We start from the raw sequence: 15,769 nt of genomic DNA, 5'->3' as shown, positions 1-15,769 counted from the left end.
AAACGGAGGGCTATTGAGCAGCATATTTATCCAATCTGTGAATTGGCTTCAGCTTAATTCCTAACTGGGAAGCTGAACTAACTATGCAAGTATCATTACTGGTTTCGTTGTGTAGCTCTCCTGCTCAGAGCCAGTTTATACTGAATATTGATAATAAGGGGATGTGGAGCTCTTTGAGGCTATAGCTCACCTTCTCTCCACAGTTCATGATATAAATGCAAAGCAACCGTTCTTGGGATCAGATGAAACAGTCGTCCCACCCTCAACAGAGGGAACCACCTGCAGATTGTCTGATCTCACGGTTACTGGGGACTGAGCTGAAGAACAGGACAAAACCTTGGTCTGCCATATAGCTGAAAGCAGGAGCACTAGAGAGCTACTAGGTCAATCTTTCATCTCTCTCTCAGCTGACAAAGTGATAGTAGTTGTTGCAAAGGTGAGACAAGTGAGAGGGGAAAAAAAAAAAAAAAAGGACATGATCCCAGGAAAAGTCATACTTCCTGCTGTATAAGAAATCAAATAATCAAATCTAGGCAACTACTCACACACAAGCTTGTACATGCTGAATCCTTAATTATTAACAGCCTACGGAAATACCAGTACCCATAACCTAGTGGTCTAGGTTATACTATCACATCTAACAGAACAGATTTTTTCTGCTGTCAGAGGACTTCACTTTTATGTCACCTATATCCAGATTATACCTGCGAGACAACTTATAACAAATGAGTTGATACTGCAATTACTTGTTTGTTACTTAAGGAAAAAAGTTACTTTCCCTATTTCAATTAATTCTACATTTATGTATTTAAAAATAATGGCTGTAAAGGAGGTGGAAACTGACCCCTTTACAGCCAGTACTCCAACCTAACCGTAGGAGGGAGGACAGAGTTGCCACCCTCCACGGACGAGATGAATAGCAGAACTTACTAGCCTTTAGTTGTAGGACTGTGCAGGATGCTTAACAGTTCACAGCTGCCAGGCCAAATGAAGCAACCAACTGCCTTGACCATGGTGAGAGCTTCTACTTCCCGTCCTGCCGTGGACAGGAGAGAGCTGTCGTTCTGAGCAAGGACTTAGTTCCTGTAGAGCAAACATATGAAATAGCCACGGGGTGCCAGCTCTGTTTTTGCTTTTCTCTCTCTCTCTCTGAAGAATTAGTTAAGCCAAAGTAAAAGCATACCAACAAATTAGGAAATGCAAACATATGCTTTAACCAAATAGCCTGATGTCAAGAATAGTTACAAAGAATGGAAGTCGTTGTTTGACTTCTCAGTGGGGCCTGATTCTGAGCTGGAACCTCAAAATTGTTTTGGTCTTTAGCAGAGCAGCATTGATGGGACAGTTGCATGCAACGTGTGGCCTGTAGAGCTAGATGACTATATCACACATGGGATTTGTCCTGCTTTCCTCCTTTGGGGACAGACAGAATGAAGATGCTGTCTGTGAAGCTCAGTGAGAAGCCCTAATGTGACCTCGCAGGACACAGATTGTTGCAACAGTGGAAATAAGAGCCCTTCATTCAGTACCACAGGAATTAGACAAAAAAAAAAAAAAAAAAAAAAAAGCGCAAACAAAAAGGAAAAAAAGGGCACCCCCCCCCTACTGTTTCTGTAAAAGATACTGCTTTTTTCCTGCAAGGTAGTTAAAGCTTAGGCGAATTTCTCTTAAGTTTCCCAAATGTTTTCAGACAAACCTATATCTAACTGACAAACTTTGCCTAGCTTTATTTCAGCTGTTAAGTAAGCACGTAAAATAAGATGTGAATGGGAAATGACTATCATTTACTACTATTTTGTTTTTAATCCCAAATGAGAAAAGAGCTTATCAGAAGCCATCTGGAGCAATACAATTTTCCCACAGCACTGCTGATGTTGCTTTTTTCTATTCTTAGCTCAACACAAGCATAGATGATCGCGAAGGCGCTCACAGTGCGCAAGCAGAAAGCCCTAGTTAATTTATCCCACTGAGGAAGTCATGCTGTGCTCCCAGACAGCTCCAGACACGGATTCTGTCTCAGCCTGATCTCACCAGAAACTCTCGACTCTCAGCGACTGCTGCGGCACAGACCGTTCCTGAAAGCATAACTCACAGTAGTTACAACAAAGCAGATTTACTCCACTCAGTTGCCATATCAAACCTAACAATTTAGTTTTTCTTATTGAGCCTCCTCGTTATAAAGATAATACAACATCTCTGACCAACTTCACTGCAAGACTCAATGAAAAAAGCATCATTTTCTGCCACTAGATTAGGCACAGGTACTTTCTTCTAGCAGTAACTTATTTTTAGCTCTTCAGCTTAAAACAATACTGCTGTTCATGAGGTCAGATCCACAGATTCACATAGCGCTACACTGTGGATATGTATATTGTAACCTCCAAAGAATATTCCTCCAAACTGTGTGGCTAACAGCCCCAGATGCCTGCATTATTAAGACAATAAATACTCATGTTTGAAAGAAATACTCAATCCACTCCTAGACCACCAGGGGAAGAACATTTTTAAAACATGCAGTAGTCCCGCTTTCATGGTTTGCTAGAGCCAAAGAAAACTCAGATCTTAACAACCAAAAAACAAATCTTACTGAGGTCTCTCTGAGCCGACAGCCTGCAGGAACCACACGGGTACTGACTCAGGCTTTCCTTGTCCTAACAAAAATGTCACGAAAAACAACTTCCCATCCTCCAGATGACGGGGCCTTGGCTCTGGGTGCCTTCAACTCGAAGGGAGCACGTGGCTGCCGTGCCTGGAGGAGCTGCTGGATGCATAGAGCCTCCACAGGGTCCAAGGGAGGAAGAAGACTCAAATGCCATAGAGCAAACCCAAGAGCAGCATTGGTTACGCACAGAGCTAGCCAGCGTGGTCAGTGCCCCATCCAGTGTGAAGGGATGACCTCCAAATGCTTTTTACCCTTACAAATACTCACTCATACTCTGACCCAGTGTGATCTCCTGGCCACACTGTGGATTTTGACTAGTACTTTAGGTTTCTAGCACAACTGTATCTTCTCTTACTCAGTAGCTTGTAATTCAATACTTTTTTCTTCTTCTTCTTTTTTTTACAGAACTACCTCCACTTTGTGTCCTATTGGAAGGAGGTAAATAGTGTTTTTTGAACAGAGCCTGGCTTCTAGAGGACACTTTGCAGAAGGTAATCTGAAAGATTGCAAGTCTAACTTAAATTACTCTAAATTTACAGAAATATTCATTTAAAGTGGATCAATTACATTCCTATGCAATTACATATTAATTAATTTAGCCTTAATGCATTTTATATCAGTTACGAAGTGTTCACTCACAAGTATAAGACACCTAAATTAATGCACTTTAGAGGTTAACTCAGATTAATTCTCTCTACCTCCCCATCCACATAAAGCCCAGAATGAGTTATATTTCGAAATGACTCAAAGGCCAGGACACTATACCCAAAATACAGGCGGTCATGTATTGCTTATACCATGGAAGAGCATAAAACCATCACCAGGATGTGATAGCATGTGTATCATAGCTTCCAGGCAGCACAGCTACAGGTCTTCCTTTTTTACATCACACCTTTATGGCAAATTATCAACCTTAGATTCATACTGGCATCACTCTGCTGAATCCTGCCGTTTCCAACATAGCACTTCCTGCACTGCGCATGTTCTGCTTACATCGGTGCCCCTTTACATCACGACCACGGGATTACATAGCAGTGCTTCCTATCCAATGCTTGGAGAGACCATGAGCCTCCTGCACTCCAAACACCAACCTTGATTTTGAAGGAGACTACTTCCTTCTCCATAAAACTGAACACCTTAAAAAAGACGTTATTATTAAAGAAGGTTCAAAAGTTTGGGGAACAGTCATTTTGACCCCAGATTTTACAAGGCTTTGTCCATAATGTATGATTCACATTGTCGGCTGATCTATCATCAGCAGCGTTACAACAGAGAGTGTCAAAACAATGTTAGGTTATCTTTGAAGTCAGCAATGTAGTACTAAAGCAATGTGACAGGAAGCCTTCAGGTCTTGATTTTATGTCATTTTCGAATGCGTCACTGAAGACTAATTGAAGGATAAAGGTTTGTTAACACATACTTTGTTCTATGTCCAGCCTTTTCAGCAGACTGCTCTTGTCCTTTTATCTCTGTATTTTCCTCATCCCTTTGCAAAACCATCAGGTTTTGCTTTTTAGTTTTGCCTCTAATTGGCTATTTGTCATCTGTTCCAGAGTAAGAGCCTTCTGGCTTTTTGATTAGCATGTTTACTGCTATGGATGAACAGTGGATTGCCAAAAACAGTTTTCCCTCTGGATCTATTAATTCTAGAAGTATGTCTTTTTTTTAATTCATCTAAGAATATTATCCAGATGGAAAAAACTAACAGATCCTACGGCACACAAAGCACCAGACATTAAACCACAGGTAGATACTCACGCGTTGTGGTTAGACGTTCAATAACATTGCTGGGAACTGGCAATCACTCACTGCTCTAGCACCTGGGTGTGCACATCCCCAAATCACGATGCCTTTTCAATACGTAGCTTTTATTTGGAATGATCTCTGCAAGCATCCATTCAGAAAGAAAGATGAGATGACAGCCTCACCTTCTGTAATACAGCTACCAAAGAAACAATCCTCCTTTGCTCTCAAACTTTCACAAAACCTAGGGAAAGCAAACCAGCTGGGTGAAACCCTGCCCTCTTGAAGTCAGTGCAGAGACTCCCTTTGTGTACTACGGCGCCTGGATTTCACACACCGAGAACGCTATCAGGTTATAAGAATTTGTGCAGCGTTTGCAGTCCTCACCCTGGAAATGACTCCTTGCTATTCCTCACAGAATATCCTTTGCATTACAGAATACACAGCCTACAAGAAATCATTTTTCAAAATGCAGTTTATCTGGCCCTTGTTTTTTAAAGGATAGCCCTGAAAACATGAATTAATGTTAGTTGCAGACAGCCAGATACAGTATGTCTGAGAGGTATGAACTGCTCTCTACCTCAGCAGACTGCTGACTGCAGTCTTACGTTGTTACTGAATGTCAGCATCATGGTTTATCTCCCTGATGGTCATTTATGTGAGAACACCTGGTCAATAGGCATCTCTCGCTCCCCAGTTCTTTTCCAGGCATCAGAAAACACCACTGTCATCTCCGATTCAAAACACCTTGCCCTCCGTCACCTCCTGCTCTACACGACACTCTCTGCGACCTAACATGCGCAGTTGTTATGTTGCTGTCCAGTTAAGAGGGACAAGTCCTGGGTCTCAAGCTCCAAAGCACCTTGGAGAATTGAAATCACACGGCAGTAATCAGTCTGTCTAGCTTTAGTATCTGGGCATGCAAACACTGCTGGCACTTGCACAGGCTTGCTCACTCTCCAGTCACGTGAACCCCAGAAGTCAGAGACCTAGCCACAGATGCTCAGTTTTAAAGAAAAAAGAAGAAGAAAAATAATAGGGTGAAGTTTCTTCAATTCTTACATTTGGGTCTGCATGAGTGAGCCTGAAAAACAAGACAAATCAATAATGCTCGATAACGCAGCGTGGAGCTTTCATCTGCGTAACGACGGGAAGAGCTGCGATACAGAATCACTGCACGTAACCCTGACTCACTGTCGGAGCGATCTGCTTGTATGGGAAGGGCGCAGCGCTCATCTAGTGGGACCTCCTGCAAAAGATGCCGTCCTGGGGGCAGGGCACGGGAAACAGCCCCTGGAGGGCACAGGCAGCCTCTGCAGAGTGGTTAGAGTCATACCGCTTCCTGCTCAGCTGATTCCTCGGTGACAGTAAAAGCAAAATTATAATACTAGGCTGTTAAGGAAAATTATCACACTTTACTTGAAGGCTTCCTTTGGGGAAGGGACCCTAACTGTGTCATTAAAAAAACATCATGCTTTTATTATACGATTAAGTGGAGCTGCCTACCCAACTTCACCCTGTGGTAAACAGCCTAGCAATCAAGGTTGCAACACTGTTTACCCTTTTTTCTTTTAAAATGTTCCTAGCTAATTTTGCACAAACAAGAAAACATGAGCAACACAGCAAGGCAAGAATAACTTATGAGTAAAACCAGATGAACACTAACATATTTACGTAGTGTAATGACTTCACTACTAATTCAAACAAACCCAGGCCCCAGTTCTCAGAAGAGCGCGCTGAGCACATGCAGTCCAGGAGGCAAGAGGAGGGTGGCTTCAGACAACATTTCAGCCTGCAGCCCCAGAGTTAGTAGGGACTGCTCTTAGCTTCAGTCCGCAATAGCCACCGAGGGACCGTCTTTCATTCCAGAGCAGACCTCCTGCTCCGGCTACACCCTCTTCTCGCTCTTACAGGCCCTTTTCCATGCTCAGGCCAGACTGACAGGGGGGACAGGACAGCAGATCTCAAAAATTTTTAATTCCCTTCATGCCAGAGAAGTAGTAGAAAGAGGAAAAAATATATAAATACTAAACCAGAGCCAGGTTCTCTACCTAGAGAAAACACATGACGGTCACCTCTTGATGAAAGTACAAAAACAGAAAAATGTCCAGAGAGACAGGACTAACCCTATGCAGTTTCCAGATGAAGCCAAAAAGAACATTATCCTATTCTAGTAGCTGTCAGCATACAATTACCTAGGATTCTGGCAGTTAACACGGAATTAGCTGTAACTCTGTTCTCCATCCTTACAATAAGCTGATTCTGCAGCTGAGACTTGTATTTATCCTCTTCCCTGCTACATTTCAAGATCTATTCTGGACTTGTGCTTGCAAGCGCTCTTTTCTTGTTTGAAAAATAATATTCTTTATGTGGAGTAACGGAGTCTAGTCTTTGTTCCTGGATGTCTTGGACGTTAATCAACATAAGTCGTTAAAAAGTTTAATCCTTTCTGCTTGGCACAACATCAGTCTGAGCACAGTTTCTTTGTAACAGCCTTTGGAATAAATATCCATTAAAGATTTGTTTTCTCCTTATACTGGTCACCCACATTTTATAGTGGGTGGCCCTTTTGTCTGTCCCATTGCTATATTTCCACTTCTGAAGCTAGGCCAGATGCAGCAACCTGATACTAGTTTTTAGTTCACACAACTTTATTTTAACAAAACTTCCATGTATATCTGATACTCATTAGGAAAGCCAAAGAAACAGGAACCATGGTAATATTGCACCACCTTCTTGACAACTCTTATTCTGCATTTCTTGGATTCTCCAGGGTACCGCAGGCTTCATTAACAAGTATTTTTCACATTTAGATGCCTCAGTAGGCAAGCAGAACATTCAACCCATATCTGAACTCCTCTTGTTGGTATTATTTGCATTATAACCATGCCCAGAGGCAGTGTCTAGGTGCTCTATTTTCCTGCAATGCTGTTTTATCACTACTTCAGATGCTATGTAGCCTACATAAGCAAGACCGAACAAGGGCAGAAAAGATTTTGTATGTTTTGGGGGTAAGGTTTTTTCTTTCCCTTCCCCCCCTCCCCCCCCCCCCCTTTTAAACACAGATAGCACCAAGAAGAGATTAAATAGCTTGACTATACCAAGGCATAAAGTCCACAGCACAAGTAATTTTCTCCAGCCCCTGCCCAGTTAACTGTATGATTCTTTTCCTCTTCAAAACTTGTACCCTTCTTTTCAGATGTGCTAAATAGATGTGACTCTGTACCTTTGACAATTACACCCTTTACAAAGGGATACAAATATGAATCAAGGTGACCACATTTATTAGCCAAGTATGAAAAAAATGTAGACCTACTTTCTAATCTTACACATGGAAATAGAGCTTATAGTATTTTTATATGTGAACTCAGCCTATTTAACGATTCACAAACATTTCTTATACTATGCATATGTTCCTTCACCATAATCACATAGCCATAGTTTCCTTAAACACCACATAAAATAAACACAAATCATATCATATATAAACTAAACACAAATACAGCTACACAGCTATTTCAGCATTTTTCTAGGATATCAGAGAGCATAAATATCCTGCCTCAGAATATCCCTCTCCAAATATTTTTCTCATTTTTCCTCATTTTGTGTTAATGAGATTTAGCATGCTTGACCATAAGATCTGGAAAAATACAGGAAGAAACACATAGTAATGCAGTGATTTGCAGTGACCTTTTTTTTAAAAAAAAAATAAAACAAAGTCTTCCCACACACCCCCATTCATAGTCATTCACCTCTATGTTTTTCTCCTGTATTTTTAAGTCCTGGTTATAAAACCTGGCAAAGAGCAAGTGAAAGCACTGGTAATCGTCACTATTAGCAGTGCTACAATGTGCAACGCCCAGAATAACCAGCTGTTTGTTTGCAGGGTGATGGCACAATAGAGACCAAGTGCTAGGAGCAAAGTAAGAACAACCAGATGCACCTTAGTGCCTCGTATACAAACCCATCCTGATCTCGCTGAGGCAGACGAAAGGGAAATGTACCACTGACTTCAATACAATCAGTGTTTCACCCTTCTCTCCTGTTTCTTTTCAAAGGGTGTTGCTATCTATGTTACCCAAATTCTGTTTTCTTTCTATCTTCCTGTGTGTTTTTTTTTTTTTCAGTGTCATCTTCTTTTTACTTATGGCTAAACCACAGTTGTTTACCATATACCAAAAATATCCAGTTAATTATCTTGAAGTCCCCAATGTACATATGGTCTTAGGCCTGTCTTTCATTTAAACACACACACACACACGTGTACACATGTCTGAATAGAAAATAACTGTGCGAGACGTGCAGTAGTACCCTTATCGTTCTTATCGGATGTAACTCAAGAAAGGCTTTTGAAAAGTTCAAAAGAAAAGCTGCAAACTGTTGTTTTAATGAGAATCCATTAAGCAGAGCTCTGTTCGTAACCCTCCCAGGTCACTGTTTTCATTAGCAGGCTGCAGGGGTAACAGCAGAGTTATTTGTGCAGTGCTCCTTGGTTGGGTACGTGTTCCGCTCTGCAAGAGTGCTTTCTGTTAGATGTTCAGTCCAGCACTGCTGTTATCTCTTCTCTAAAGAAAAGATAACCTGATGCAAATTAATGGAAATTTCGTGGCTGGCCACCAAAGGGGCTTTCCCAGCCAAAATCAGAACAACGGTTTTAATTTACTTAGGAAATCAAAAGGCTGAAAAGACCTGATCTTTCCATCTCTCCCTATTGCAAGTAGGCCTTACTGTGTCATGCAAACCATGATTTCATCGGATTCACAATGGATTTACCCATTAGAGATTTATCACACAAGTATTTGCAGAGCAGCTCATATATTTCAGCGTAAAAATATTATGAAATGTAAACTTACAAATTAGTTTGAAGCACTGACTTTTAAGTTACTTCACAGCAACTCAGAAATTGTTGAAAAATTCTTAGACACTTTTGTGCAGGGAAAATCTAGAGTGTATGTCAGTTTTTCTGAGACATCACATCCACTCATCTCTGCATAGACAAAAGTGATGGTGTGAAAAAGTCCATCTTATGCATCCAAAATGAAACTCTTCCAAAGCTCAAATAATCTGCTTCTGTAGTTTAACCAAGTTCATAAGCATTTAAAGTCATTAGGCATATTTGCAAGCGTAAAAAGATTGTAAAAACCATTACTGCCTGCAGGAAAGGCAGCGGTACGAAACTCCATAAATCTGCATTTTCTGTGTGTGAGGAGCAAAACCAGTTTCCATTTCAGAGTTAGGTCTGCAGTGCAGAAGCAACTGCAGAAGAGGACACAACAGAGCGAAACCGCCGAGAGAATAACTGAGATCACTTACTGCTCCTGAGCCGCCTTCGCTCTGTAATTACAGCTACGCCAGCGCTTACGTTTCAGCTGCTCCGTGCAGCCACCAAACCTGTTCTAGTAAATGACCTAAGTACATTTAAGGTCAGTGCACGGATCCTGATGGGTTTATCGGCTGTAGGTTTGCCCTGAAGGAGGGACCACAGGAGCTCTGTGCTGTGAACATCGGGCTGCTAGCTGCAGAGCAGCGAAGCCCCTCAGGTTTTCGCCCGCGCAGCCAGGGCGCCACGCGACGCCTCCGCAGGTTGCTGCTGGGTGCCGTGCACGGCTGGCGCAGCAACCGCGCGCCCCTCGGCGCTCTCTTTCAGAGAGCTGCTGAATTCGAGGCGAGGAGGTGAGGAAAGGAGCAGTTTAACAAGGTTATGTAGGAAACGTCTTCAAGACTCAAGGAATTCATATTCTAAAGTGCATTATTAAAACAAACAAACAAAAAAACCCCCCACAACTTTGTTAAGGAAGTTAAAACCTTACCCCAGAGTTTGCAAGAAACTGTACTACTGAATGTAGTCTATGAAGGCTCTCAAAGCAGAGTCAACAAGCAGCATAAGCAGAAAGAAAAAAATATTCAAAAATTCGCTTTTTTCTAACAGCTCTGGGAATAACATATCAGCAAAAGGAACAACGATGACGACGACAACAACAAGAAAAGGTAAAAACCACATTCTGGTACCTCACTGGCGACTGGTCTAAATCCATAAACAGGACTGCTGGCTTCTAGGGACAGTTTGTTCCAAAAAATACTGCTTAGTATGAATCAAACTACCATGCACAGATTCTATATTAATGTTACCATGCCTGGCATTTCAATGGCAGAAGATGCATGTGTGCTTTCATGCTTAAAAAGTGTACCGTCTATTCCACATGTATACTTTGAAATCTATGCATGTATTTATTGATGATAAAATTTTTAAAATTTCTTCCCATATCTAGATATGTGCACATGAATATAGAGCAAGGATAATACAGGACAGAACTGGTGTATGACAAATAACAGCAAAATAAACAACTACATAATTTGCAAATATTGTTATACTTACAATTTCTACTGAGAGGAAGCAGCAAAACTGGTTACAGACGAGACCTGCACTTCTCTAAGCAAAGCAGAAATAGGACTTCCAGCAAAAATACCAGAAAGGTTCAAATGTAGCTCTGTAGTGGATTTACAAAGAGCTGAATGAGGCCCAAAGTCTTTTAGTGTATGTCAACAAATCAAATTTAAAACACTGCTATTCCAGCGAGGGATCTCTATGTACTTATATAGTGCATATTTGTATACCTGCCACATCAGAATTGGGTTTAGTTAACACAGTTAGGAAACTCTTCATTTAAATTTTATTTATTTCTCTCTTCTGAAAACAGCTTACCATTTCTTTTTTTCTTTTATGGTCCACCAAATTACATGTGACCAAATGTACCTATTTAGTGAAAATGGGTTCCATTAGTATGTAATCTTATCCCTGCATTGTTTTCTTCTGAAGGAAAATAATAGAGAACAGGTGGTGATGCTTAGCATCAGGCTCCTGTTTCTAGAATTACAATCTACTGGGAGCCACCAGCAATCTCTGAAAGCTGTCATAAGCGCTCAGGAACTAGTATGATCCAGAGCACACTCAATACATTAAAGCTTCTTTTTGAAAATTTAAGTAGGTGTGACAGGAGAAAACTGGCTGAGCGGCGCAGGGATTCTAACGTGTCCCTGTAAAGGGTCACGATTTCCTTCTGCATCCCACAATAAATAACTCAAGCTGGCCTCCATTTCCACAGCAGAAATTAGACATTTAAAAAATTCAAATAGGTACCATATGCACGATAAACCTCTCTGGTTTAGTGTTCAAATGCTGCTGCATTCACATTGTTGGAAAATATGTGATTTAGATTCTCCTAGAAGGATATTGAAAAAAAGTTCCTTTAAACTTATTTATCCTTTTCTCAGTGCCACGAAAACAGCTATGTAGATTAGTATCTCCTTGATTTAGTTTTAGTTTTTGTCACATCGCACAAATAGATTTACCCTGCAGGTCACAACACTGCATGATAACTGGACATGTCTTTATTTTATCAATCCCCTTCTTTATCTTCCCAAGCAGGAAGATGTTTAGGAAGAGTTCTACTTAAGCAATGACTGCATTTTCCAGTGTGGTCTCATGCACTGTAGACAAGCAAGCAAGCATTACAGCCATGTTTTAAAATTTGGCTCCAAAGCTGAGGAGTAAGAGGAAAACAACACACCTTTGCAGGGCAATTTCAGCTAACGTAGAATTTTACAGGAATGGTCATTAAAATCTGGCTGAGATCTCTAATTGTTATTCTACACTGGATTTGCCATGATAAATACTTAACACGAGAAACAGTTAACGCAGGTTTGTTATGTGGCATTGTAGTTCAGGAATGATAGGAATTAAGATAAAGCCATTTGCAGGGCCAGATTTTCTGCTGGTGGAAATTGGCAATGTTCCATTGATTTCAACAGGAATATGTCAAGTTACCCAAGCAGTTAGCCTGTACTTTGCATTCCAGACTCTTTGTATAGCTATGCAATACATATGTATAGCGATTTTCTTACCATCGTTATTTCTTTTGAGAAATCTTGATCAAAGTGGTCACTGAAAGTTGGAATCAGCTGAAGCTAGGCTGACTTCAACAGGCTTTGGACTGGGATATAGGTACTTTAGCCATTGCCAGCTCCTATCTGCGTTAGCTTTATTCTAAAATAGCCTCTGTAGGAGCCAGCGTGATGAGCTCCAGTTCTGCAGAAATCATATTGTGATTCAGCAGTGCTCATGAAATCCTTTTACTGCTTCTGTTTTTTTCTCAAAGTCTGCTTGCAGAGAGAACGCCCAGTTCTCCCTGTAAGGGGCTCTGCACTCGAAGCCCTGCGGCTGCAACAGAAGACAGTTAAAAGGTGCCCGTAGTTTTCAAGATACTGCAGAAGGAACAGAAGCAAGAAAAGCCCAGCCAACAAAACTGGAACAGATAGCAAAAGACAAAAGGATTAGGGTAAAAAAAAGAAGTCAAATATTTTTTTTCCTCTTGGTTTTGAAAGGCATCATGATATAACTACGTTTTTCTCTCTGAACTTTCCCCCACCGCCCCGGGGATGAAAAATGCAACTGTTGTCACAGTTCTTTTTAACCTAATAAGCACTAGCTATCTGCTGCAAAAAAATCTTAGTGCTAAGTAGTCTGTCTACCTGCAATCAGGCTGCTGAAGTGCTTATGTTAAAATGTCCCATCCAGACTTAGTCAGCTCCTAACTATATTTAGAATCGGCCGCATTCAGAATTTTCTTTATAGCGTAACTATTTCCCCACTTAAGCCTCCTGTTACCTCAGTACATCTAAAGTAACTGAAATATCTTCCTACTTGCACCTCACCAGCAAAATCGTTGACCAAACGACAAACCCTGATTTTTTTTTTTTCTGGGGACGAGGAGCGATCCAGAGAAAGCACACAGCTTGGTCCCAGGATAGGATTCCTCTCCAGCACACAGAATCTTCATCATCGTCCTACGTGTGAACTGACCAACTTTATTCATTGAGAAACAATACACATAAAAGCACATTATGCCATTTGAAAAGAAACCTGATTCAGAATAATTTTACTTTAATTCCAAATTTCAAACTTATCTTCCAAAGATATTTAGAAAATTATTGTGCTTTTATCAGTGAATAAGATTTAATAATGAAATTTAGAATCATAGAACAATTTAGGTAGGAAGGAACCTAATTTCTAGAAGTCTTTTTTTCCAGCAAGAATTGAATATTTAATGTCTTTATCAAACTTCTTGGGTATATATTCTTTTAGAACACTTCTCCTTTTTCCTGGCAATAGAAATTGCAAAAGCAAAGTTCCAAAGAGTACCAGAGACTATTGGTAACAATCAGAAACTAAATTATAACTATCCTGTTTAATCCACATACCACAATAGCATTAGTATATGTATACGTGCACATACCTATGATCGTAATTTTAAGTCAGATAAAATATTAAAAAAAAAAACCCAAAACCCAAAAGTCATACTGTTGCAAAATAAGGCAAGTTATTACAGTGGAAAAGCCATAGATATTCTCCCTATAGTACCATCACTAGAATTATTTGTTCCCTGGTTATAATACTTAAATAATTTTACAGCTAAAAATACTTTAGTCACTTTTTGTAAATCATTTTCCACAGTCTGACTGATCATTTGCTAAGTCTGATAGCAACAGAGTCTACTGCAACATAAATTCACCTTAGACCAGAGCACAAAGATATTGGGTTTAGCTCTTAATAAATTCTACAAATTTACAAATATTGTCTTACCTAGGTTTAGCTTTTTAAATAAACATGCTATAAATTAGCTATTCCTTTGAATTCAGAAACTTACACGGGTGGAACAAAATAAAATAAATGCAATTCAGGGAGAATGAGTTTTTCTGAGTTAAAATAGTTTATATTGATGTTTATTTTTAGTAAAAACAAGCAAACAAACAAACAAAAAAAAACTTAGCTTTCAAATATATGTGGCCGCCTGAAGAGATAGCAGAGATATACCATTGCTTTTTAATAGGACAAATATCCATTACACTTGTTTTTAGAAATGGAAGGGAATGCTGTACGCTTCTTTCTTTCCTCTTAGACTAGAATAAAATATCAAGCATAATAAATAACGTGTTCAGCTGCATGGCAGACGCAAATGTTTTCCTCACGGAGGGAGACTATTCGGCAGCAATGGTGCACTTAAAGTAACAGCTACACTAGGACAAAAGATATGCAGGGAACAGAACACTTGCTTTTAGTGAAAATCTCATTTTGTGCTTGATTTTTTGTTGCAGTCAGTGCATAATGATTTCCCCATCTTCCTTCAAAGAAACCTTCAGTTTCAAAACCGTGCATTGCCACGCAAACCCGGCCTGAACTGCATTGCTCTGAACTGGCTCCGAGACCCTACATTAATACATACGTATTACACGAAGGAGAGAGTGCGCGGTGCTCTGATTTGAAAAACCTGCTGATAAAGAAGCTGTTTACTTTTTGGCTGAATTGCGTTTCTGCACGCGCAGAACATTGGATATCACCTTGCGGCAGCACAGTTTGTAAACAAACTGCGCTGCCCTACGTTGGACACCGCAGCGCACCCTTCTCCGTTTGTAAAATCTGGATCCAGTTTTCAAATGAAAGATCATTTGCGGAACGTTTATTTTTTACTGTGGAATTACTTTACCAATGTTTGGCAAATAGGCTTTTCTCAACCTCAGGTTATTTATTTATATTTCTATTTCACTTCAAAATGTTGGTGGAAAATGTTTGTCTGCTATAGGGGCTCCACGTGCTTCTGAAGTGACTGATTCCTACTGCAGGAGAAGCCCCCGGTCAGCAAGCATGCCCGTCTCGCAAATACAAACACCAGGTGATCTGTGATCTTAAGTATCTAAATGAAGTGGGAATCGCTGCCCCAGTTTCAGAGGTCTCAGATGAGTTGAATTCCAGTCTAATTCAGACTTCAGGGAACTTGGATTTCTCTACACTTAAGATTTGCTAAAGTGAATGATACAGTGTCATGAAAAGACAGACGAGCTAGAACCAACCGTGCCAGCACGAAAGCTGAGGAGGACGGGAGATGCACGCAGGCGTAACCTGCTGCTAGAAGAGCAAACGCAGGTCCGCAAAGCAAACAGTTTTTCTATCTACAATATATTGTGAATAAGAGAAAGCTGCTGCTTACAGTTTGTAAAAACTGAATATTACAATTTTTTTCATTGATAGATTAAAAATAAAACAAAATGGAGCAAGGTCCAGTGAAATCTTGCAGTTTCCATTACGGTTTTTTTTTTCTCCTGTTTCTTCTTAAGAACTTAATGCACTCATTAAGTTCTGATTTTTCCAGGAATACTGGAACTGTAATATTCTGTCAAAAACAGAGTTCCAAAAGTGGAAAATACGTTAGGTTTGGATCTTTTAAAACCAAATATCTCCAAGGCGAGCTTAAAAGAACTACTGTTTAGAGGAATATTTATTCAAAAAGTACTATTTTCAACCAGTGCAAT

General features: G+C 40.3%; 1 protein-coding gene and 1 long non-coding RNA gene across 2 annotated transcripts in view; one reads left to right on the top strand and one right to left on the bottom strand.

The window, feature by feature from the left end:
- Positions 1–10,385, top strand: part of LOC134140053 (uncharacterized) — a 31,587-nt gene extending 21,202 nt beyond the window's left edge. Inside the window, exons 6-7 of the long non-coding RNA XR_009958322.1 lie at positions 3,068–3,153; positions 10,335–10,385. This is a non-coding gene — a long non-coding RNA (uncharacterized LOC134140053). The remainder of the gene's footprint in view (positions 1–3,067; positions 3,154–10,334) is intronic.
- The window catches only part of DKK2 (dickkopf WNT signaling pathway inhibitor 2), a 39,618-nt gene that overhangs the window by 8,992 nt on the left and 14,857 nt on the right, over positions 1–15,769 (bottom strand). The gene's annotated exons all lie outside the window — the stretch shown is intronic.

This window comes from Rhea pennata, chromosome 4, assembly GCF_028389875.1.
Source record: "Rhea pennata isolate bPtePen1 chromosome 4, bPtePen1.pri, whole genome shotgun sequence".
NCBI lineage: Eukaryota > Metazoa > Chordata > Aves > Rheiformes > Rheidae > Rhea > Rhea pennata.
The sequence above is the reverse complement of the archived record's forward strand: the minus strand, read 5'-3'. Positions and strand labels throughout refer to the sequence as shown.